The 23,967-nt window shown below is 39.0% G+C and overlaps 1 protein-coding gene across 3 annotated transcripts in view; it reads right to left on the reverse strand.

Annotated features, from left to right (window-relative positions):
- SLC39A10 (solute carrier family 39 member 10) overlaps positions 1-23,967 on the reverse strand; it is a 132,558-nt gene that overhangs the window by 104,409 nt on the left and 4,182 nt on the right. For 2 of the 3 annotated variants that reach the window (XM_025894414.2, XM_073880961.1), the window contains exon 2: positions 4,276-4,378. The exons of the other annotated variant lie outside the window; for it this stretch is intronic. The gene's annotated coding sequence lies outside the window, so the exon portion shown is untranslated. The remainder of the gene's footprint in view (positions 1-4,275; positions 4,379-23,967) is intronic. 3 annotated transcript variants of the gene reach the window in all.

Here is a 23,967-nt window from a genome sequence, read left to right on the forward strand (position 1 = left end):
AGATGCATTTCACTGTTTTCCTCAGTCTCCCTGGGATTTGTTCAAGAGTGTGGATTCTTGGGGCTCCTGGGTGGCTCAGTCGTTAAACGCCTGACTTCGGGTCAAGTCATGATCCCAGGGTCCTGGGATAGGGTCCTGGGATTGAGCCCCGCATCAGGCTCCCTGCTCTGCAGGGAGTCTGCTTCTCCCTCTGCCCCTCCCCCTGCTTGTGCATGTGCTCTCTGTCAAATAGATAAATAAAATCTTAAAAAAAAAAGTGTGAGTTCTTCATGAAGTTTAAAAAAGAAAAACAACTTTTAGGAAAAATACTCAAAAGTCAAGTACACTTCTTAGTGAAGATGGCTCTGAATCTTGTACTCAACACTGTGATTTTATCACTTCTTAAAGGGATATGACAAAGTCCTTTCAATATTTCTGGAGGACATGGAGTAGTTCCAAGAGTGAAGTAAAGAACCACGTAATCATATAAGCCTTACTTATTTAGTTATTGCAAACTAAGATGATCAGATACCTCTACTAAATGAGAATTATGAATTAAAGGTCACACCTATACATTTTCTTCTTCCCTTCCTGTTTTCCTTCCTTCCTTCCTTCCTTCCTCCCGGCCTCCCACCCTCTATGTCTGTCTGTCTCTGTCCCTCTCTCTCTCAAATTTAGGCAATAGAGGATTTTTATCTTCCTTTGAATTCTGGTGCCAAAGTTGAAAAACTAACATAGGGCAAGATTAACTGGGTGTTGGAAACATTCTCCACAGTTCTATTCACCATTTCCACAGAGCGGGGCCTGGAAATCGGAGAATGCACAATGGGAGAGGCCGCTGGCTGGCTCAGTAGGTAGAGCATGCGACTCATCTTGGGGTTTTAAGTTCAAGCCTTGTGTTGGGTGTAGTGATTACTTAAAAATAAAATCTTAAAAAAAGAATGCACAGTGGGATCTCAAGGCAGATTTACTTAAATAGCCAAACAATGAAAACAATTATTCATCAACAGGGAATAATAAATTGTGTTATAATCATGCAATAGAACATTTCATAACTAAAACCACAGGGGTGCCTGGCAGGCTCAGTCAGAGGAACATGTGACTCTTGATCTTGGGGTCATGAGTTCGAGCCCCAAGCTGGGTGTAGAGATTACTTCAACAAACAAGCTTTAAAAAAAAAATGAGATGGTATTTAAAAAAAAAAAACATGGAAAAATGACCAACCTGTTTTCCTTTCAACCTTGCCTCCCTCATTAGGCATGGAATGTGGAGAGAAGAGGGGAATTGAAGAGTAAGAAAAACTCCAAATCACTTGTAGGGCTTGGGGACTTCAGTTAAATTTTAGAATTTCTTGATTAGGGAGACCCTTCAGTCTCCGCATGCTTTGTAGGAAATACCGTGATCGTTTTTTGAGAACTGTTGCAAGGAGTGATCAGGTGGACAGAGTTGACTCTCTGGGCTTCAGGTAGAGAACTAAAGTTTGGTCTCAAGTTTACTTTATTGTTCTACACGTTTAAACAGAATGGGAAAGGAGGGAGGGCTGAGGGCAGAAGCGCTGTCCAGGAATGAAAGGTGTGCATGTGATTGGACTTGCCTTTTGTTCTCTGTGTGAAAAACCACAAAATGGATCCCGTGGATTGGGGGAGCAGAAGGCTGAGAAACACCGTTATCTATTTCTAGTCAAAGTCTCTTGGTATCATTTATGTGCTCTTCTTTTTTATAGAATCCTGGCAAATCCCCACCTCCTTAGCCTTTTTTTTTTCCCCCTCCACAGTTTTTAGAAACACCAGGAAGCCATTTTTCCTGTTCTCCTCCCTCTGGACACTTCTCAGCCCTGGCAGATCATTTCTAACAGCAGAGGCTGCGACTGGTGATGAATGTGTGGAAGGTTTGAGGCTTGGCTCCTGAGCTTTGTGCTCTGGCATTCCTATATTGTCTCTTGAATTTTTAACAACAAAATTACTGCCTCATTCACCACCACCCAAAGTACTGCCAAGCAGAAGCTGACTGCATTTATGAACTTATTTTAAATTTTAAATTATTTCACCATGGTAAAATAATACTAGATAAAAATGAATGGACACAATTATAGAAATGCTAAAGCTGACCATATCATTTAAATAATATATATGGGGTGCGGGGCTATTAAAAATTCGGGGCTTATCTATGGGATAGGCATTTTATATACATTATTACATTTAACCTCATGAAACCTCTGTAAGATAAAAATTAGTATTCCTGTTTTAACAGTGAACTGTCAGACTTCAAGGATCAGAAGTACTAAGCGTGCCGAGGTTAAAGCCCTGGTCCATCTGACTCAAAAATCATTTTATCTCACTATTACTCAGGCAAAGTGCTTACTCAACATATACAGAGCTTAATTATTCTTTCATCCTATGAAAAAAACAGATATGGTAAATTAAATCAGCTAAAATAAGATGGTAATCTCCCTGAGGCAAAGGCTGATTGCTTATCTTTTTGTTGGCATAGAACAGGACCTCAGTGTGTTAGATGCATACTTCCAAAGAGGTGCACATGAGAAAAATATTGATTTTTTTTAATTCACATACATATCACATACTTTTCCAAAGCATGTGTAAGCATCTACACTGTCATTAATGGATTCAAATACCTGCAGAAAAAATAAAATTTACTCGTCTAAATAAAAAGTGAGGTCCGTGAAAAAGATGGCTGATAATGCCAAATAATAACATAACGAAAAAAATTTTAAAAACTTGGGTACTGAATTACATTTGCAGATCTTTTAACCTTTAAAGGCACATTGGCTAATATTTCTATTATTCCAGGAATAACAAGCAAGCAGAAAAACTTTTATGGTACAACTGACCCTAAACATGAAATCACTTAAAGAACATACGAATACAAGCTGTTTTCCTTATATAACACGGAACCTAAAGGAGCAGACTGAAATACAACTGTTGGTAGAATTACACTCTGATAACCAGTTCTTTATACCAAAGAATCTAAAAACTGACTGAACACTTTTTTCTTTACCAGGCTTTTCTTTTCCCTTTTCATTTTAGTTTCTCTATGTGGAAGAAAAGCAGAGAACAAGATTTTAAATTCTTAGTTCCTTTTTTTTTCTTTCTAAAATTAGTTTATTTACTTTTAAATTAAGTCAGCATTTGTTTCTGAAAGAACTATATCTTCAGTTGCTGCATTGTTAATGATTCTTTGCAGTTAAAGACATGCGGAATTCCAAGGTGGGGTGCTTTGTTATTAGCTTTTTACTAGTAACTCAATTGGCCGGATGTTGAGTACTTCAGAATTCAAAAGTTTTTTTCATAGAATAAAAGGACTTAGTTCAATAATGGAGGTCCATTTGGCTTTCAGGTAGAATTATTCAGGTTTTCAGGTTTGTGATTGCTTTTATTTCTGCTTCAGAATTCTCTAGGATGAGTTTACTTGTGAGCCAAAACACACCCATAAATAATGTTAATCTCCCTTAACTCCCTTAGCATGTCTGGTTGGGTCCATTTCTGAGATTGTAAGAAAAAAAATAAAAAAGTTATTTCTTTCTAGATTTGTCTCCCTTATTTTGTTCATCTTACTTATTACAGTCAATGGACATTCCTGAAATTTTAATGATGTATACCTATGCACTGTAAATGTTTTCCTCATTATTCCAAAATGTTTACTCTTTACTTTTGTGGTTCTGCACGTCATCTTTTTGAGTAGTCATTACCTGCAAAAGAAATGTCTACACTGGCTCTTTTTTTTTTTTTTTTTTAGCCAAATACCTCGTTTTCATCATTTTGGGTTATTTTTGAGAACAATCTCCAACTCATCCCTGCATACAATCCCTTGTCCACATTATGGTCCTTAAGGTAATGTCTTTGCAAATAAATCTTCCTATACCCGCTTCTCTGCCTTTAGTGCTTTCCATAATCTCAGCGTTCTTTTGATTTTAATTCACATTTTTTATTATTTTGTATGAATTTACATATTTCTTCCTTTTGACTGGTATCTACTTTGTTCTATTTTAAGGTCTTTAGTTTTTACTTCTGGTCCCCATGAAGTTCCCTGGTGATGCCAATTCATGAATACACCAAAGGTTTGTTGCATGGCTTCCTCCCTGAATGTGAGACTTCCTGGTGTGGGGCGGGGGGAGGGGAGCATAGCTGTCACTCATGGTACTGATGATCCCTGTGCTCCTGAAGACACTGTTACCCAAAAGTGAAATCTTAAAATAAACGTCCAGCTGTTTAGCCAATAGCATATACTTTGCTAAGTAACTATACCATTTTTAAGAAATGGTAAATAAATGAAACTTACCCTTTAAAGAAGATTTCAATAGATGATTTGGACTCCTTCCCTCTTTATTTCAGCTTAATCCAGTTCAGGGAAATTATAGAAGCCTGTCAGGTCCGTCCAGAGGCTGTGGAGACCACAAATGCAAGGATAAAACAAGTCCCTCCTCCTAAATTTACATTCATTTAGATCAGTTGGGAGTGCTAGGGTTTTCAAATCCCAAGCTTTATATAAGGTGTTTTCCTTGATGAGTGAGTAGTAACTGTTTTCCCCAGCCAGTGAGGATCTTCGGTTTCCCCCCTTTTAAAGCTTCAGGTTGTTCTTCAACTCTATGTTGCATAACCCTCAGGGCGTTATAGCCGACTTCCATATTTAATGTATTTTAATTCAGCCTTGTGATGATCTATATACACATTCATGAGCTCATCTTTCCCTTAGGACTTACACAGGTAGCAGAGATTAAGCTGGCATTCTTTACTACTTCCTGGCAATTGCAAGTCTGACTTCATGAATACCTTTATTTCTGCTCTTGCCATCCAGAAGTGTCGAGTAGAGAGTGTGATTACTTGATTAAATAAATAAAACAAGGTCTTTTGGACCGATCCTTCCATAACACCATATACACTGGCAACACACACATCCTGTCTTTTCCTCTTCTTCATATGCTCCCCCCTCTAGTGTTTTCATTCCTCTGAGTTATCCCTTTAAAATCTGCAAAGTTTTGTATCACTTTCTCACAGTGTGCATTATGCCTCATCCTATGGGTATATTCCTCTACCATATCCGCCCCAGACAAAACAATACAGTTTGCATTTGAACAGAAAGAAAATTATTTTCCTTCCGTTTCTTTCTTCTTTGGGCAAGGGAAGGGGATGGAAGAGAAAGGTATGAGTGGGAGAGAAGTAATGGCCAAAACAGAAACCAGTGAAGCTTGATCCAGCTCTATGCGTCACCTTGGAGGAGGTCATGGTCTAGGGTAATTCTTAGTTGAAATGATATCATATACCACCTCCTGTCACCAATTTCTCAAGTATTTCCCACTCCCCCTCCCCTAGCTACAAATCTCCTCTTTTAATAATTGCCCTACTCTATAATACTGCCATTTCTGTATTGTCTCATCTCCCCATTAGGATTCTGCTACTTTTTGTACTCTCTGCCTATAGCACCTAGCCTGGTCCTAGGCTTTTGGTAAATGTTTGCTGGATTGAGATAAATGGCTTGGCCTTGCTGAGACTCCCTATTTCTAGCATGTAGAAGAAGCTTGTCTCAATGGACACCTTCATCTTTATTGCACACTATTAAGGTATAGTGGCCAAAAACAACATAAATAAAAGTAACATGGTGGACTTTTAAATTGCAGCATAAAACATTTTAATACTTTTTTTTTTTCCTGAAAGAGCTCATGATGAACCATTAATGCTTGGTGGTATAAGCCCCAGGATGCAGGCAGAAATGTTTTTGTGATTTTAAATACTTTCCACCTAGCATGGATAATAATCAAAGATAATTAAAACATATTAATGTATTTTGTGCAACTTTCACAAGTTCACAAAAGAAAATGCAGCTTAAACTTGAGCTTGTCTTCAGCCTCATCTACACAGTGTACAGGATCATAAAATATTTGGACAATCCCTGGATTGTAGGTCTCTATGTTACCCCACATTTAGATCTGGAAAAGCCACAGATTAACTTGTGTCAATTTTTTTTTTTTTCAATCTGCAAAATTGAGCTGGGTCAGGGGAGGGAGAGGCAGAGGAGAGGAACTAATACCTGAGCAGCATTTATCTGTATCCTACCCTGTTCTCGCATTTGTAAGGTGTGAGCTACCAAACTATCAGCAGCAGGGCAAGGAAATGAAAGCACAGGTCTTGTTGGTAGGAGGTTGCTGTGTTAGATTGGTTTAGGAAGGGATATCAGGATTTAAAAAGAAGACCAAGCTATCCCATTGTATCTGTCTTGCTATAAATAATTACAATTAGATTTTTAACCTCTTGGAATCAACTTATGCATCTTTATTTCTTCCCTTTTGCCTAGGCTTTGAACACATATGTTTAAATAAAGAATTTTAAGTTATAATGCAGTTTGCATGTATTGAAATACCACATAGATCTTAAATAAATACCATAATGTTCTACCCAGCAAGTAAATCTGTAGCATAGATATTATAAAATTGGTTATGAAAATTTTTTTGATCCCATCTGGAGTGAGAAAATTTAATAAACAGTTTTTAAAACATTTCTGATATTAGGCTCAAGGAGCAGGTGCCTATGCTTTTTTCTGGGAGTGGCTGATATTCCCAAGCTGCCAGAGCTCTGGGACACCAATGCCAACAGTCTCAAACCTGAAAAAGGCGGGATGCCTGGGTGGCTCAGTGGGTTAATCGTCTGCCTTCTGCTCAGGTCATGATATCAGGGTCCTGGGATCGAGCCCTGTTGTCAGCCTCCTTGCTCAGGTGGGGAGTCTGCTTCTCCCTCTCCCTCTGCCCACCGCCCCCCAACTTGTGCTCTCTCTCTCTCTCAAATAAATAAATATCTTAAAAACACACACACACACACACACAACTGAAAAAAGGCTCAGAAGGTTGCCATTTTAAGGCATCATTTTTTTTTAAAGATTTTATTTATTTATTTGAGAGAGAGGGAGGGCATGAGCGTGGGGGAGGGGCAGAGGGAGAGGGAGAAGATGTGGGGCTCAATCCCAGGACCTGAGATCATGACCTGAGCCGAAGGCAGATGCTTAACCAACTGAGCCACCCAGGCACCCCTTAAGGCATTATTAAAACTTTGGGGAAAAAAAAATCCCACCAGAGACTGAGCATTCTTGCTGTTGAGCTAAATGACCAGCCCCCTCCTCCCTTGCTGAGGGTGAGAAACAGCCTGTATCTAGCCAGGGATGTGGAAACCATGTGGTAGATAGCTGTCTGCCCACAGTGTGCAGAGTGAGCCCCAAGGAAGCAAAATGAGATAATGGAATATAGAGACTGTGATTTAGTAAATTAGGACACAGGCAGAATTGGAAATCCTCCACTGTCTGGAAAGACCAAATGAAGATTGCACCAGGAGACCGAGGCTAGGGGAGTTTGTAATAGGTGCTTGCATTTTGCACCTCTTTCCGCCTCACTGTGTTCAAGATTAAGGCATGTTTAATAATGTTTAAGAATGGGGAAAAAAAATAATGTTTAAGAGTGGGATAGTTGGGGTCAAATAGACCTGAGTTCAAGTCCTGACTTTGTCATTGATTATGTTATATAACTAATACCATCAGCCCCCTACGTAATCTCAGCTTTCTTATTTGTGAAATGGAACAATAATTACACTGACTTCACAGAGTACTTGTTGTACAGGTTGGATGACATAATGTGTGTAAACAAAACACTTAGCATGGTGCCTGGCATTCTCAGTGAATGTTAGCTAAAAACAAACAACGAAACATCAAAAACATCAATTGCCCGGCCTCTCTTATCTATAAAAAGGCGAGAGTGAAGGAAAGCCCCTGTAGTGTGGGATATCAGATCGACTGTCCCTCTGATCCAGGGCTGCTGTCCACCCTGTCTTCTGGTTATTTTGGATGGCCTTCATACCTCTCATCCTTGCCACTCTCAGAGGTTGCGAAAGACATTCCTTCCTTCAAATGCTTATCAAGTGCCAACTCTGTGTCAAGTAGTTGCTATGTGATGGGGGTGTACTGGGAACACCTCACAAAGGGAGTTGAAGAGACAGGTGAGAAACAAAATAAACACACAAATACGATACCTGTCACTTGTAAGAAGAAAAAAATGGGACTCCACTCTGCAAGGGGTGACAAAGGAAGCCTTTCTGAGGAAGGGGCATTTAAGCTAAGAGACCAAAGATAAGATACAGCAGACATGGTGTCTGTCCACCCCTTACGGCCTTTCTCTGCAGTACTTGTGACAATTGCCAGCCTTGTGTATCTTGTAACTCCCCAGTAGTTCTAGCTATCACAATCCGGAAGTGATCTCAAGAAAAGTTCGGGACAGGCTATTTCCTGTCAAGAGTGATCCCAGGGGCGTGGTCAAGAATGGAGCAGCCAGGCAAGCACACACGGACTGGTGTGGGCTGTTACTGCATGGACACGGGGCCAGCAGAGAGTCCTGGCACAGGGGCTGCATGCCCCTGCCTGAGGAAAGGGTGCCTTTTCTACTCTACACGACCAGCTGATGGCCCTATGCAGCCTCAAAATAAGAGCACACTGAGAAGTCAGTGAAAGGTTTTTCAAAAGTAGGCTGGCACCAGGGACTCAAGGTGCCACCCAGGAATAGCCCAACTCAATCCCGAAGGACAGGTGATGTAGAGGACCCACCACTATAGACCTGCACCATGACTTATAACCACTTTTCAAAAAGGGGAAGTGTGCATTTCCTCCTCGTGGCATCAGAAGGATCATGGTTTGGGGGCACCTGGGTGGCTCAGTCAGTTAGTTAAAGTGTCTGAGTCTTGATCTCGGCTCAGGTCAGGATCTCAGGGTGGTGAGGTGGATCTCAGGGTGGTGAGGTCGAGTCCCGCATGGGGCTCCGTGCTCAGCGGGGAGTCTGCCAGAGATTCTCCCTCTCCCTCTCCCTCTCCCTCAGCACCAGGGGAACAGTAGCTCAGCTCCCCCCTCCCCCACCCCCAGCCACCTGAGGCCTCACACCACCCACTTCTTCCAGTAACTACTCCCACAGGGCAGTGCTGGGCCCCAAAGCTGTGATAATGGCCTCCTTCTCAGGCTCTCAAATCTAAGCGGTTCTTGCTGGATTCAGAATGATTCTCCTTCATACCAGAGCAGAATCATTCTTCCTGATTATCTAAAAATAAGCCACAAAGAATCCCTTTGTGGGAGGATTAGGGGAAAAAAATAGTCAAAGGGAGAATGTAGGAGCCCATGAGCTAAAAACAAGAATATGTCAAGTTAATGTTTGCATACTCAGAGCAGTATCTAATTAAAATATTTCAGAGGGTAGAGGGATGTTTTTATAGTGAACTGTGTTAAATTGGTTTCAATAGGTTTAACCCAAAAAAATCCACATATAATATTCTTTTGGCTAGCTTTCTTACATATTAAAACCTAAAATTATGCAGAGAAATTCTCAGGCTAAGACATGTTTTGGCCTAATTAGCAGCACTTCAGACTAACAAGCAGAATTCTGATTTTAAAGATAGCACTTATACTTGAGGCAGGAACTAACAAAACTGGCCATACTTGATTTCCATCAAGGTTTCCTTAGAGGGAGTTAAAGAGAAAGAAGAAAAGGAACTGAAATGACAGGAAGCAGAGCTGGACATTAATAGTGCCCAAATTTTATGTAGGCTTAGATGCATTAATTTAGAAAATATAATGCTCTCACCACTTTTGGAGAAGATACAAATTATAACTCTAGTTAATAGGTTTCACAGTTAACAAAATTGTTACAAACCCAATCCAGAAATCCTGGTTTTCTGGCATGCAGTATATCCATAGGAATTTCAAGGAGTGTTGTAAAAGTTTCAAAATAAAATTAATGTTTATTTGCCTGAATCTTGAAAAGAAATAAACGTGAAAGATAACTTTTGGTGGGGGGGAATTGTGAGGCTATTCTAAAAAGACTGATAATCTCCACTGCAAGTGCTGCCATTTTTATTCCTGGGCCACAAACATGACTGACATCTCTTTTAAAAGATTCATGCAAAGAAACAAACCCTTTGTAAAGAGAAAGTAGATTAAAAAATTGTAATCAGTGGGCGCCTGGGTGGCTCAGTCCGTTAAGCATCTGTCTTCAGCTAGGGTCATGATCCTAGGGTGCTGGAATGGAGTCCTGCATGGGGCTCCCTGCTCTGCCGAGAGCCTGCTTCTCCCTCTGCCTCTCTCTCTCTCTCTCTCTCAATTTGTCTGTCATGAATAAATGAATCAAATCTTTAAAAAAAATTGTAATCACTAAAGAATGTACTTATGTTATAAAAATTTCAGTGCCATGATCGCCCTTCCCTCTGGCCCCTCCCTTACCCATCCTTAGCTGTCCTGCCATGAAATCAAATTTGTGCTGACTCTCCTTACATATATTTAAGTTCTTTTCCCCTGGATGTTTTCTTTCAGAGCATTAATGAAAGGCAGTTTCCATGTACAAAGAAATGATCAGCAATCTCTTGAAGTTTAGGTAACCAAGACTACTGTACACAGCAAGCCTTGCAGGGATAGATCTAGAATTGATGTAAGGGAAGCCGTGCAGTCTGAATGGCCTTTCAACTCACTGCTCCGACGTGACTGTCTGGCTGCTAGGAAGATAGATGCACTGATTAGTTTTGAGATTATTCTTCAGCCAGGCCACTGTGTAGAATTCCGAGTGGGGGATAAAAACAACAATCATAGTCACGATATAGGTCATGTATTCATTCATTCATTCAACAAATATTTGTAGAGAACTGACAGTTCTAGGCACTTGGGATGCAGTAGTAAACAAACTATCAGTACCATCAGCTAACCTGACCTAATGGACATATACAGAGCACTCCGTCCAGAAACAGCAGAATTCACATTTTTTTTTTCACTGTACATGGAACTTTCCAAAATACATGAGATTTTAGGTTTAAAATAAATCTCAATAAATTTAATAGGATTGAAAATATAAAACTGTCTCTGACCAAAAGGGAAAGACACAAGAAAGCAGTAGTTTTCTAGATACATAGAAAATTCTCAAATAGTTGGATTAAGCAACATACTTCCAAATAACCCAGGGTAAAAAGAAAATATTTTGAAATCAAGAAAAATAAAAACACAACATAGTAAAATGTATGTAATGCAGCTGAAATAGAGTTTGATGAGAAATTTGTAATTCTAAATGCTTATATTAGAAGAAAGATCTAAAATGAACGAGGACTGGCTCAGTTCTTAGAGCATGTGACTCTTTATCTCCAGGTCATGAGTTCAAGCCCCACAATGGGCATAGAGATTACTTTAAAAAAATAAATATATAAATAAAATCAACGCTCTAAGAGCTTTCACATTAAGCAACTAAATTAAGAATTAAGGATCGATGCCTATGTTATCCATTAAAAAAAAGAAAGAAAACAAAACAGAATTAAGAATAAGATCAAAGTAAACCAAAGTAAAACAGAGAAAAGAAAAAAGAGTAGAAATCAGTGAATCAGAAAATGGACAACAGAAAAGAAAAAGGAATGAAATCAACAGTCTTTTTAGATAAAGTAAACATCATTATTCCTTAGGTTAATATATATTGAAGTCACATAAATCACCACCAGAAGGACTAAAATTTAAAATTTTGATAACACAGTATCAAGTTTTGGCGATTATGTTAAACAAACAAAACCCTTATAAACTGCTAGTGGGAATGCAAAGTGGTCAAGCCACTTTGAAAAATTTGCAGTTCCTTAAAAAAATTAAACATACACAGGGGCGCCTGGGTGGCTCAGTCGTTAGGTGTCTGCCTTCGGCTCGGGTCATGATCCCAGGGTCCTGGGATCGAGCCCCGCATCGGGCTCCCTGCTCAGCGGGGAGCCCGCTTCTCCCTCTCCCTCTGCCACTCCCCCCGCTTGTGCTCTCTGTCAAATAGGTGAAATAAAATATTTATTAAAAAAAATTTAAACATACATGTACCATATAATCCAGCAATCCCTCTTCTTGGTACCTACCCAAAGAAAACAAAAACTTATATTCACACAAAGACTTGTATGAGATGTTCGTAGAAGTTTATTTGTAATAGCCAACAAATGAAAACAACCCAAATGTCCATCAACTAGTAAGCTGATAAACAACTTCTGGTAGATTAATGCAGTGGAAAACTATTCCCAATAAAGGAATAAACTATAGATTCATGTGACAAGGAAAAGAAACAAGCCACTGGCCATGGACAAATCTCAAAAGCATTTTGCTGAGTGAAAGAAGCCAAGACAAAAGAATGCACACATGACTCCATTCATACGAAATTCTAAAAAGGCAGACTGCAGTGACAGAAAGATGAGTGGGCCTTTCAGGGGCTGAGGCATTAGAGGGAAGGAGGATTAACCGCAGAGCGGCAGGAAGGAAGTCCTGGGTGATGGAAGTGTTGTGTATACGGATTTTGGTAGTGGTTACAGGGCATCATATGTCTGTCAAAATGTACACGTAAAATTATTAAATTTTATTGTATGTAGATTATGCCTCAATAAAGCTGAAAAAAAATAGAAGCTAAAAAATAGAAAGAATGACATGAAAAAATCCAGTGTAACCCAAGGAATATTTTTTAAAAAACATGTTGCTAAGTCAGTTTCTTACATGCTAAGGAAATTCATCAAATCCTATCACTTCTTCTGAAAAAGAGTATTTGAAAACATGAGCATATTCACTTTTAAAATTGAAGTTATACAATTACCAAAGAAAATAAAATGGGAAAAGCAAACAAAAATTTTAAAGTGAAAAATGAAAAAAGCGACTTTGGTATAAAGCCTTTAAGACAGCAAGAAAAAATAAACCAAAGAAGAAGAAGAAGATGGAGGAGGAGGAGGAGGGGAAGAAAAGAAGAAGAGAAGTGTTCAAAAGTCATGATGGGGGGGGCGCCTGGGTGGCTCAGTGGGTTGAGGGGCTGACTTCAGCTGGGGTCATGGTCTCAGGGTCCTGGGACTGAGCCCAACCCCCACCCCCACCCCCACCCCATGAAGCTTTGGGCTGCCAGCTCAGCGAGGAGTCTGCTTTTCTCTCTCCCTCTGCCCCTCCCTAGGCTTGTGCTCCCTCTTTCTCTCTCAAATAAATAAATAAATAAGATCTTTAAAAAAAAAGTCATGATGGAAGAACTGTTTATAGCAAGAAAGAAAAAGCTTAATCTCTTGATCAAGAGGCAGAATAGAGAGAAAAGTCCAACCAGATGGACAGGACTCTGTGGACAGCCTTAGGTGCCAGGTTTGTGGCTGCCAAGGAACATGGGCCACTTCCAGAAAGTTCTATATTATATGAGATATATTATCTAGAGATCATTGATATTAATTAAATTTTGGTTTTTGCAACAAGCCTTGCATTCAGAGCAGACTCCTTGCTTACGCCGAACACACAGCCAGCCACCAAATTCATATTCAAGGGAAGTTTTTCTTCTACTTCAGGACTAGAACTGTGTTCTTGTTTTTTGGCAGTTAAACCTACAAACTCTCCGGGGAATGAAAATTCCCTGGAGATTCCCAACAATTACCCTAACTTGCCTAGCACCACGTTACTGATGTTTGACACTCCCCAGCTGATCCAATGGATCGATGGATTGGCTCTGCTACTCAGTTCTGATGAGACCACAAGCTGTTATGAAAGAGAAGAAATCTAAAAGACAGTGTGTTGTTGACTTAGGAAATTTCATTTTCTCCTTAAATGTAGGTATTCTCTCTTTTTTTTCTTTGACGATTTATTTATTTGAGAGAGCGAGTGCAAGTGGTGGGAGAGACGGAGAACCTCAGGCAGACTCCCCACTAGCATGGAGCCCAATGTGGGGTTTGATCCCTGGACCCTGAGATCCTGACCTGAGCCAAAACCAAGAGTCAGCTGCCTAACCGACTGAACCACCCAGGCGTCCTGAATTGTAGGTATTCTTTTAACCTAGATCCACTGTACCAGAACTTTTCCCTCTATTTCTTAGACTAGTTAAAAGGAGGCACTGTATATCAAATGATATTTTTTCTCAAACAAAATGATTTTGAGGAAAGCTTATTCCTGAAATACCTGTTGTCCTAAATACTTGAGGGCAAAAGATGCTGAGAAGGTCTGACCTTAGAAGAGAGCCATTCATGTCCAGTGAAAATGAGCACATTCTTGACAAAACTGCAGAGCATGCACAGAAATAAGTAATCCTAATGCCACAAAATATCAGCTGTTTATGAGCTTTCTGGGAACCCTGGGCAGCTTGTCCAGAGGAGGCATGATCCCTTACCTATACCTTAGTCCGGTGGGACTGAACAGCCCACTGCACTGATGGGCAATGGGTTCCAAAGGGGCAAAGTGTGTCAGAAGTGGAGTCAAATGTGAGGCTGTAAGAGGCTGTTAACTTTCAACTTCCAGGAGCCTCTTCTGACAGAAGCACCATGACAGTGAAACTCATGGCTAGTCAGGCTGGTGCCCAGAGAATGCTCTCCAGAGGCGAAGGGCCAATGCATCCAATGTTTTGACTCTGTAACCCAAATTAAATGTGTTCTCTTGTTCAGCTGAGGTCTTGTGACTAGTTGTGTGAGATGTGTTGCAACCAACTTGTTCCCAAGTCCTAAAATTGGCATAAATGTACTGAAGTTTACTTAAAATGTTCACAAGAGTGGATTCATAGTTTTCTTGTATTTACTTGCATTCTACAAGCCTGAGTGTGGTTGCATTATAGTCGGTGGATTCTGGGATTATGTTCAACCTTGGGCACACCCCATGTGAACATCACCCAATAAGTACATCAGCAGAAAGATGGAGAAGGACTCTGATCAGGCAATGGTACAATTGTAAATCCAATTGTTCCGTTTTTTAAAAAGATTGGCTAGGACGCAAGAAAAAGTACCACACTCTCCAGACTTAAAAGGTGAGACAAGAGACTTGGCTAAATTAGAATCACAACTAGACTTTTAATTAAAAAAAAAATCTTTCCTTTGTTTAAAGCAAGCCCAGAAAACTATTCTTATGGCTTCTTCATTAATTCAAGAGGAATGAAGTCTCAGAAGAAACATATCTGAATGCTTCCTTCCTTTTGCCATTTTTCCCAGCACATTGAACCATAGACAGTTTGACAGATAAGGTCAGAATTTGAACTTGCACGCACTGATCATTAATTTATCTGAAAGAAAACTGCTGATCAAGTGGGAGTGTCCAGTTCCCATGGGGCTGAAACGAGGGCATTTCCATTTTTGATATGTAAAAGGAAACCTAACAACAAATATCATTGTAAAGTTTTCCAATTTTTTTGGAAGAGATTACTTGTAAGTATCACAATAACCCTTGTTTTTCTTTGTGTATCTTGTCTTTTTGTTAGTCCTAACATTAAGAAATCTGGTGTCTGAGGCACCTGGCTGGCTCAGGTCATGATCCCAAGGTCCCATGTCAGGCTCCCTGCTCAGTGGGGAGTCTGCTTTCCCTCTCCTTCTGCCCCCCCCCCTGCTTGTGCACACACTCTTTTTCTCTCTCAAATAAATAAAATCTTTAAAAAAATAAATTAATAAACAATAATAATAAAAAAATCTGGTCTCTGCATTTTCATGCACCTATAACAGAACAAGGAACTCTTATTAGAACACTCTCATTAGTGTAGTATTAATATAATTTGATTGATATTTTAAATTTAGATAAGCTGGGCTGAAATTATAGTGGGGATCATGGCTACAGTTTTCGGTAAAGGGCCAAGTAGTAAATATTTTAGGCCATATGGTCTCTGTGGCACCTACTTAACCCTGCTCTTAACAACAAGAAAGCAGGGTTGGAGCAGAGGGAGAGGGAGATAATCTCCAGCAGACTCCTTGCTGAGTTCAGAGCCTGCTGTGGGGCTGGATCCCATGACCCTGAGATCATGACCTGAGAGGAAACCAAGAGTCAGACGCTCAACCGACTGAGCCACCCAGGTGCCCCAATAAATAAATGTTAAAAAAATAAATAAACTGCTGCAATGGAAACTTATTTCATTTAAGCTTTTCTGTAAGAAGGGGAGAAACTGTATAAGGTTATTAACACATAAGAGGAATGATTTCAGAAAGAAAATACAGGAAAACTGTAGGATCAAATCAATTAACACGGAGCCTTCCATTCATAATACCAAGATAACAAGAGAGAGCTAATCATAGAAGGCAATTTCTCTTAAAGCTCCAATTCTTAGACAGTGTGGATATTTAAATTATCGAATGGCTCCAATTGTTTTTTACTTTCGGATTCTTTCTTTTAGTTTTGCTATCTGGTACGAGTCTCTGCTTCTCTGATTCCCAATCCCCACCCAACCCCTTGTTTCTGTTGTCTTCTCCCAAGACACCCACTCTCTCAAATGTCCAAACCAAAATCTTAAATCAGTCCAATCCATTTCCAAAAGATTCTTCTGTAACTCTTAATGCAAGCACTTGATGCCCTCTTTTAAGAATGTAACCCAAAATTATACCCTGAAGCTACAACAGTCTATACCCCTGTGAGTTACCATGACAACCCATGGATTAGCTTCAGGAAAACAGTAACGAGTTTCATCCTATTTCTATCACTGTGTTCCACAGCCCCATCTTGCCCTTTGGGTCCTATAAGGGGAAAGATCAGGACTAATTCTTCTGCTTTGATTTGCTTCTTTGAAAAGATGAGATTGGAGAAAGAGGCTCCTCTCTCCTTGAAATGAGTGCAGTCAAGGAAAGAAAACTTGCTAAAATTCTGGAGTCAGATTTTGCTTTGCAGCCTAGTTTTTGTTTGGCTTTTCTGTTTTTTGTAACTTTTCTGTTTGTTTGTTTTTCTTAACATCATGGGTATGGCTACGAATCTCAAGTTATGTCTTACGATACTGGGTGTCCCACCTTCACAGCTTTACAAATGCAGCCAATGACTCACTTTGGAAGGTCGCTCTTTTACCTTGAGAAGTTTAGAATCTGACGAGGTACAGCAGCTCAGTGCTTTTGTTTTATTTGTAACACAAACTAGATTTCCAGTCAAAAGCAAACCAATGCCCTTTTCCCTCCTCTTCTCCCCCGTGCTCCAAATCTTCAGTTAGCATATCTAGAAACGTCTGGTAACTAAGCTGTCAGGACATTGGGCCAAAAAGATGGTAAGCCAGAAACTGTTCACTCTGGGCCAGTGTTCAACCTTAATTATCGTAAGAAAAAAGGAATGAATGGCTAAGGTGGTTCTTTTGGAAGGCATTTAGAATCACATACTAAATACAATAAGCTCTGGGCAGACTTCAGATATTTTATTTTAGAGCTCTATAGAAGTGTTTACAATTTAGGGATTCAAACAGTGCAAAATACAACTTGGTCCACAGAAGTACTGCAGTGGTAATCATGGATCTGTGGGCAAGTGTCCTGCATATTTCTGTCCACTGTTGTCCTTTGGGCACTGCGAACAGGAAGGCTGTGTCTGTGGTTCACCTGTTACACCTGCCCTTCAGTCCTTGAAACCTCAATCAATCATTTGAGTTTCACAGCCAACAATATAGCAGGGTAATGCTTCTCCTACCTGAAGTGCCCTTATGAGAAAATCTATTACACACACAGCTTTATTTATGGATACTATTTCCTAAACTACGAACATTTCAGGGTTGGCCTTTGAGAACTAAAAAGTACTTCTGTTTATGGTAATTTAAAAAAGAGGGACATGGGGGTTGTGACTAGAAACCCGACTTGAAGAGGAGGGCACATTAGGAAAAAGAAAGGAAGTTTAAGAGGTAGAAGAAATTCCAGGCCCCCGAGGTGCATTTGGATGGTGCCCTCAGTGAAAAGGCAATTGATTGAAAATCTCATGGCCTGAGCTTCAGTGTGAAGTTATCACTAAAAGAGTTTAAGACTAGCTCAGGTTTTAGAGAAAATGAAGATACATCTATTTGGCGATTGGAGTAGGTTACATAAAGATAATTCAGAACTTAAATCCGCATTAACTATTAAAATTATCGTACATTAAAAAGCTTGAGGATTGGGATCCATAATCAAAGATGCAAAAACAAACTACTATCACCCATGTCAACGGAAGGAAAATAAAACTCAAGACTCACATAATCTGGAATGAGAGACAATCTCACTGAAGTTCTGTAGAGTTGAGACCTTGAATAGTTTCAAGCATACAGCAAGGTACAATAAAAAAAAAAATAATCCTACAAACACCCTTTATTATTGATGTGGCACAGATATTAGGTTTATTTGGTATGCTCATGACATTGTTTTGTTTTAGTGAGTGGCAAAGCAATCATAAAGGCTTCTATATGGCTACTTCTGACTTCCATTTCCTGAACACTATTTCTCCTTAAGGTTTTAATCTTCTAGGGGCACCTGGGTGGCTCAGTGGGTTAAGCGTCTGCCTTTGGCTCAGTTCATGATCCCAGGGTACTGGGACTGAGCCCAGTGTAGGGCTCTCTGCTTAGTGGGGAGTCTGCTTCTCCCTCTCCCTCTGCCCCTTCTCCTGCTTGTGTTCTCTCGCTCTGTCAAATAATTAAATAAAATCTTAAGAAAAAAATAAAACCCATTATTTCTCCTTAAGGTTTTAATCTTCTAAATCACATGCTTTCTGAGAAGAGAAGTTTCCAGAACTCTAAACTTGGCTTGGGGCCTCCTACATTGGGGAACTGAGAGTATTTCAAGTTGGAAGAGGGTTTATCCCAATAGAATTAATTCATACTTCAGGCCTCCCAATAGCCTGGAGTCTGAGCTTCTATCCCAAGGAGTGGACACCCCCCCCAGTACACTTCCAAGTTGGCACTGACCCGAAATGCCTACTGATCTGTCTGGGCCTGTGAGTAATTTTCTTTTATCTTGAAAATTGTACCCTTGGCACAGGTAATCTAAAGGTGCAACATATTAAAAAAAAAAATTAAGGGCGCCTGGGTGGCTCAGTTGGTTAAGCTACTGCCTTCAGCTCAGGTCATGATCCTGGAGTCCCGGGATCGAGTCCCACATCGGGCTCCCTGTTCAGCGGGGAGTCTGCTTCTCCCTCTGACCCTCTTCCCTCTCGTGCTATCTCTCATTCTCTCTCTCAAATAAATAAATAAAATCTTAAAAAAAAATAATAATAATAAAATAAATTTAAAAAAAATTAAGAGCACAAAGCAATTCCAGCAGAGAATAGATAACATAAGGCAGGATTTGCAAAGTCTGTTACACATCTCCTAAATTCAACATTAGGTCCCCAGGGAACACCCACTGTTTCATCACCTCATCTTAGTCTTTGTATAATAAGATATAACTTATCTTTGATTCTTCCATTTCCACTTTTCTAATATTGTCAGCATTACAAAAAATGCACATGCTTTTTAAATGTCTTAAGGTGCCTTTTTACATTATATGGAAATTTATCTGCATTTATTTTCATTGTTTATTGTCCTTCCTAACTTCCCTTTACATTCATTTACTATTCCATTTCATCATTTCCTAAAAGTGTTTTGCAATTCGAATCAGTCCTTCTAACGGACTGGTTTAGCACAGGAACTTTTTTTAGTGTTCAGTTTGTCGCTTGATTTTTCTGAATATATTCTCTCATCACATCATTCAAGTAGTTTGGAATTAATGATCAATTCAAAGAGATAAGGTCATGCTAGCTATGTATCTTTTCCATTGCCAGGTTATGTATCTAACTGATTTAACAATTTACTAGTTTAATTTTCTGATCAGCCTGAAAATCTTTGCTGATCAAATTGCTTATTTTCTAACTAAATTACACACAAGCCTCAGATTATTTATCTGGCTGTTAACTGACGACTAAAGTGTGTTTACTCTGCAATTACCAAGACGTTATGAACAATCGGCATACCTATGCACCGCTATCTGTGGCTACAAAATTATTTCACAGTAGGAATTGAAAAGACTTTTGTTGTTGAAAGTTTCCTTTTTTCTAATTTGAAAAAGTTTATCAGGTGAAGGGATTAAGAACATGCAACCCCAAAATATACCTCTTCGGCATATTGATTATTTTGAACCAAAGGCACTTGAAGATGCAAGGGCTGTTGGGCCTCCCTCTTTCTATCTGAAAGCAGGTATTAAATGTCCAAGGAGAAAAGCGCCTTCCCTCTACCAGGAAAACAGTCTTATCATTAGAGACTGGGGTCACTGTGGAATGGACCTGTGTACAAACTTACTAAAATAACCCTTATCTTCCATTCGTCTCCCCTCTCATAGAATTCCTAATCACTGTCCCACAATTCACCACCCCAGCCACGCCCCTTTGTGTCTTATCATATACTCACAATTTATGGTGTGTGTAAAAAGTTTTAGAAGCTTTCAGGCCTGATGGCTTCTTCAGGTCTTCGTTTTCTAACCGAAGACTCTCATGCATTTGTAAAAAAAATATTTAAAAATGTGTATGTTACTCTCCCATTAATCTTTTTTATGTCGGTTTGATTCTTAGGCCAGCCCCAGAACTTAAGAGGGTAAAAGAAACATTCCTCCCTGACACAGCGAAGAACACACACACACACACACACACACACACACATTTTCATGGTTTTGCATATTTATATAATTTTGCCTGATAATTGTGTCATATATCCAACATTCTACATCATCCTAGAATCTAGATGCTCAGAATTGAATCTTGAGAGGAACACATCAAACACATAATCTCTGTCCTATTGGTTCTTCACAATTATAATTATGTGGACCACACTATTGACTCATAAGACCTTAAATGAAGAGTTAACCTTGCTTAGAGATATGGCAAAGAGCCAGTCACCTGACTTTTGTTTCTTCTTAAGACTTCCTTTGAAAAGCACAGATCTAACAATTTAAAGCTTCAAATGAATTATTCCCTGTGTATACAACAAACATCAGTAATTTAATTGTTAGATTGTTAGAATTGTTAATTCTACATGCCAAATACTTACATTCTTCACTATAGTTAGTAGTTCCTGGATCTGTTACTCAGGTGAGAACATGAGAGGGGTCTGAAGGGGGGAAAGGGACAAGGTACATGAATCTAAAGGCAGCAAAATTTCTCCTTGGAGGGTCAGTGTCTGGTATGTAGAAATTCAAGTTTATGTCTTCAAGAAAATATTCCACTAATACCCCAGAAACACTCTGCCATTCTTGATTCTTGGTCCTTTGACATTCCCATGACACCAGTTCAAATGTTTAAATAAGGAAATACACACTACCTTACTAAATATCCTTTCCATGGCCGCGGGAGTCATTTATCTTAAGCCTAGGGTGGGTTGGACATAAGAAGACTTACCCCGGCAACAGCTTTCAAGGTGCGTTGGGTCGAAAGAAAAACGATGCAGTTTTGCTCTCCCTTCAATGAATGTTCTTCTATCTTGATCAGGGGAGACAGGGTGAGAGGTCAAAACGGTCTCAGCCAGCCTTAGTCGAAAGTATTCCTGCCAGGCTTTTTGGGAGGGTTTTGCAGTTCTGATTAGCATCACAATGGCTCCCCATCTAATCCTAATCCACTGCATATTTCTAGCTTTTGTGATTTTTATAGACTGCTAATTCTCTTTGTTTTTCTTAATATAGATCTTGTGTTCCTGAATTTTCAAACTTCAATTTATAATTGTATCGAATTCCTGAGGACTACAATTTCACATTTGAGATATAACTGACCTCAAGATTTCCACCTTTGAAGTGATGACTTTCAAGACTTCGCCCTGTAGTGTTGACTGTTGAGTGAACAAATCTCAGAGAAAAAAAGTGCAAGCATTGTGGGTTCTCTCTTCAAATGTGGCTCCCACAAATCCTGGTCTGGCTTTTTCCTTCTTGGCGTCTACATACTTCCTTACAACTACTGAGATGTGAGGGTGTCAGGAACCGGAGAATTTAATTCTAGCATTTTACTTCTGTGTAGATACTGAGTTCTCAAGGAGAACATGAAAGAGGAGTGGTACTCTTGATTTCTGCTCAGGTCATGATCTCAGGGTTGTGAGATCAAGCCCCGTGTCAGCCTCAGTGCTCAGCGAGAAGTTTGCTTGAGATTCTTTCTCCCTCTTCCTCTGCCCCTCCCATTCCTACTCTCTCTCTCAAATAAATAAAGAAATCTTAAAAAAAATTTTTTTAAATAAAAATAATTTAAAAGGAGAGGGGTGCCAGGGTGGCTCAGTCGGTTAAGAGCCTGCCTTTGGCTTGGGTCGCGATCCTGGGATGGAGTCCCGCATTGGGCTTCTTGCTCAGTGGGGAGCCTGCTTCTCCCTCTTCTCACCTGTGCTCTCTCTTGCTATTTCTGTCATTCTCTTTCAAGTAAATAAAATAAATTAAAAATCTTTAAAAAAAAATAAAGGAGAAAACTACAGTTTACTGGAGTAAATTGGCCTAATTTACTAGAGATACTAATGAGCAGTACTACTATACTATAATCTAAATACAGACTAACTGCTTCCATAGTTTCTGCTCTTTAAGCACTCTCCGTCTAAAACTGGACCTGAAGAACAATTGACTTTTAGAGATAAGAGTGATCTTAGATGTTGAGTATCTCTTTGAACTTGAAGGATTATCATGGTCACATATTTTACTTATAAAGGCTTTTTAAAAATTATTTATCTGTTATCTAATCTTCTGACCAGACTGCTATTGATAGTGAACCAAGAGTATCAGATAATTTATCAATTCTTTACTTGTGGAAAATATATAAACAAACATAAATCAAGAATTAAGGAGAGGATGTACCAGTGATCATTTTTACAGCAAAATTATTTTACAAAGTATTTGTTGTTTTATTCCTTTTTGAGTTACCCATTTTTATTTCAGTTTTATAAATTTATAGAAATATCAGTCAGGAAAACCTCATCACTTTTGTTATTGTGCCAGAAAATCTGCATTTAAAACTTATTTTTGCCCTACAATGCATTCTAAGAATTGACTTTTCTAATTATCTTTGGTCTTCTCAGATATCCCATTAATATCTTTCATGCATTTGCTCATCAAGTTGCACAGATTTCCAAGTGGGATTAGCAGTTTTAACAATTTTGCTATTACCTACATCAATACACCTTGGAGGATGTTTTGCTTATCTTCTGCTTTAGCAAATGTTTTATTGTTTTAGTATCTTTTGGTATGAGTAACAATCTGGAATTTGCATCTGAAACATATAAATTTCTTATTTTTAAAAAAGCCATACATAAATCATTATTGATAATAATAAATGCTTGAAGTAATTTATTTTTACTGTATTTATCCCAATTACTGAACTATTTCTAAAAAAGCAGTCACTTACATCTTCCTAAAACATTTATATTTATGCATATATAATTTAAATTATATGTATATATATATACATAATAGTATATGCATTTATATTTAAGGAAGATTTTATAGAATCTGAGGAAGAAAGCCAACACATTGCTGTTTTATGGATATAGAAATATATAACTTCTTTCAAGAATTGAAGGAGACGGGATTCCAAGATAAGGTTTGTCTTTTTTGTTGAGAAAATATATTCTCATTTCTAATAAACTGTCATTCTCACAAAAATACAGAAAACGGAATTGTTGCTGAAATTTTTTTCCACTTTAAATAGTGCCCTCTTTCAATGTATAGTACTTCTTTAAAAAAAAAAAAAAAACTTTGAGGACATTACCTACTAAAATGCTTTTGTTATTTATTTTGAGGTCATACATCTTCAGCATTCCATTAGTCTGTACCTACTTTTCAAAAACTAACATGAGTTACTTTTTATACTAAGTGATTTGCTTAAAAAAAAATTTTTTTCTGGTTTCGGGAAGCAACAGGTACTCAGATTATTGAATCTTCCAAGTAGTTTTTTTCTTACTTTTGAGGCAGGAGAGAAGGAAGCCTTGGGAGACAAGTTGACCAAAGTAAAGCCATTTGGGTTTTAGGCTAACTAACCCTTACTCTAAAAGTCAGCAGATCATAAAAAGAGTCACAAGATCCAAATCATGGAAGACCCCACGCCCAACCAACTGAGCCAGCCAGGTGCCCCTATGGTTAGCTAATTTAAAAAACAAAAACAAAAACAAAAAAACCTTATAAAACCTTTTGTTAGAGGCAAAGGGAAAATCCCTCTTCCTCACCTGGGAGAAGAGACTGCTACTTTGTCTATGAAGTAGCTTCTTTCTTACTTTAATACTTAATAAATCTTTGCCCCTTTCTCTAAATGACTTGCTCTTGAATTCTTTCTTGCCCAAAGCCAAGA

The sequence above is a fragment of the Callorhinus ursinus genome, unplaced genomic scaffold (assembly GCF_003265705.2).
Source record: "Callorhinus ursinus isolate GAN/ISIS: 27379988/994484 unplaced genomic scaffold, GSC_fseal_2.0 scaffold2, whole genome shotgun sequence".
Taxonomy (NCBI): Eukaryota; Metazoa; Chordata; class Mammalia; order Carnivora; family Otariidae; genus Callorhinus; species Callorhinus ursinus.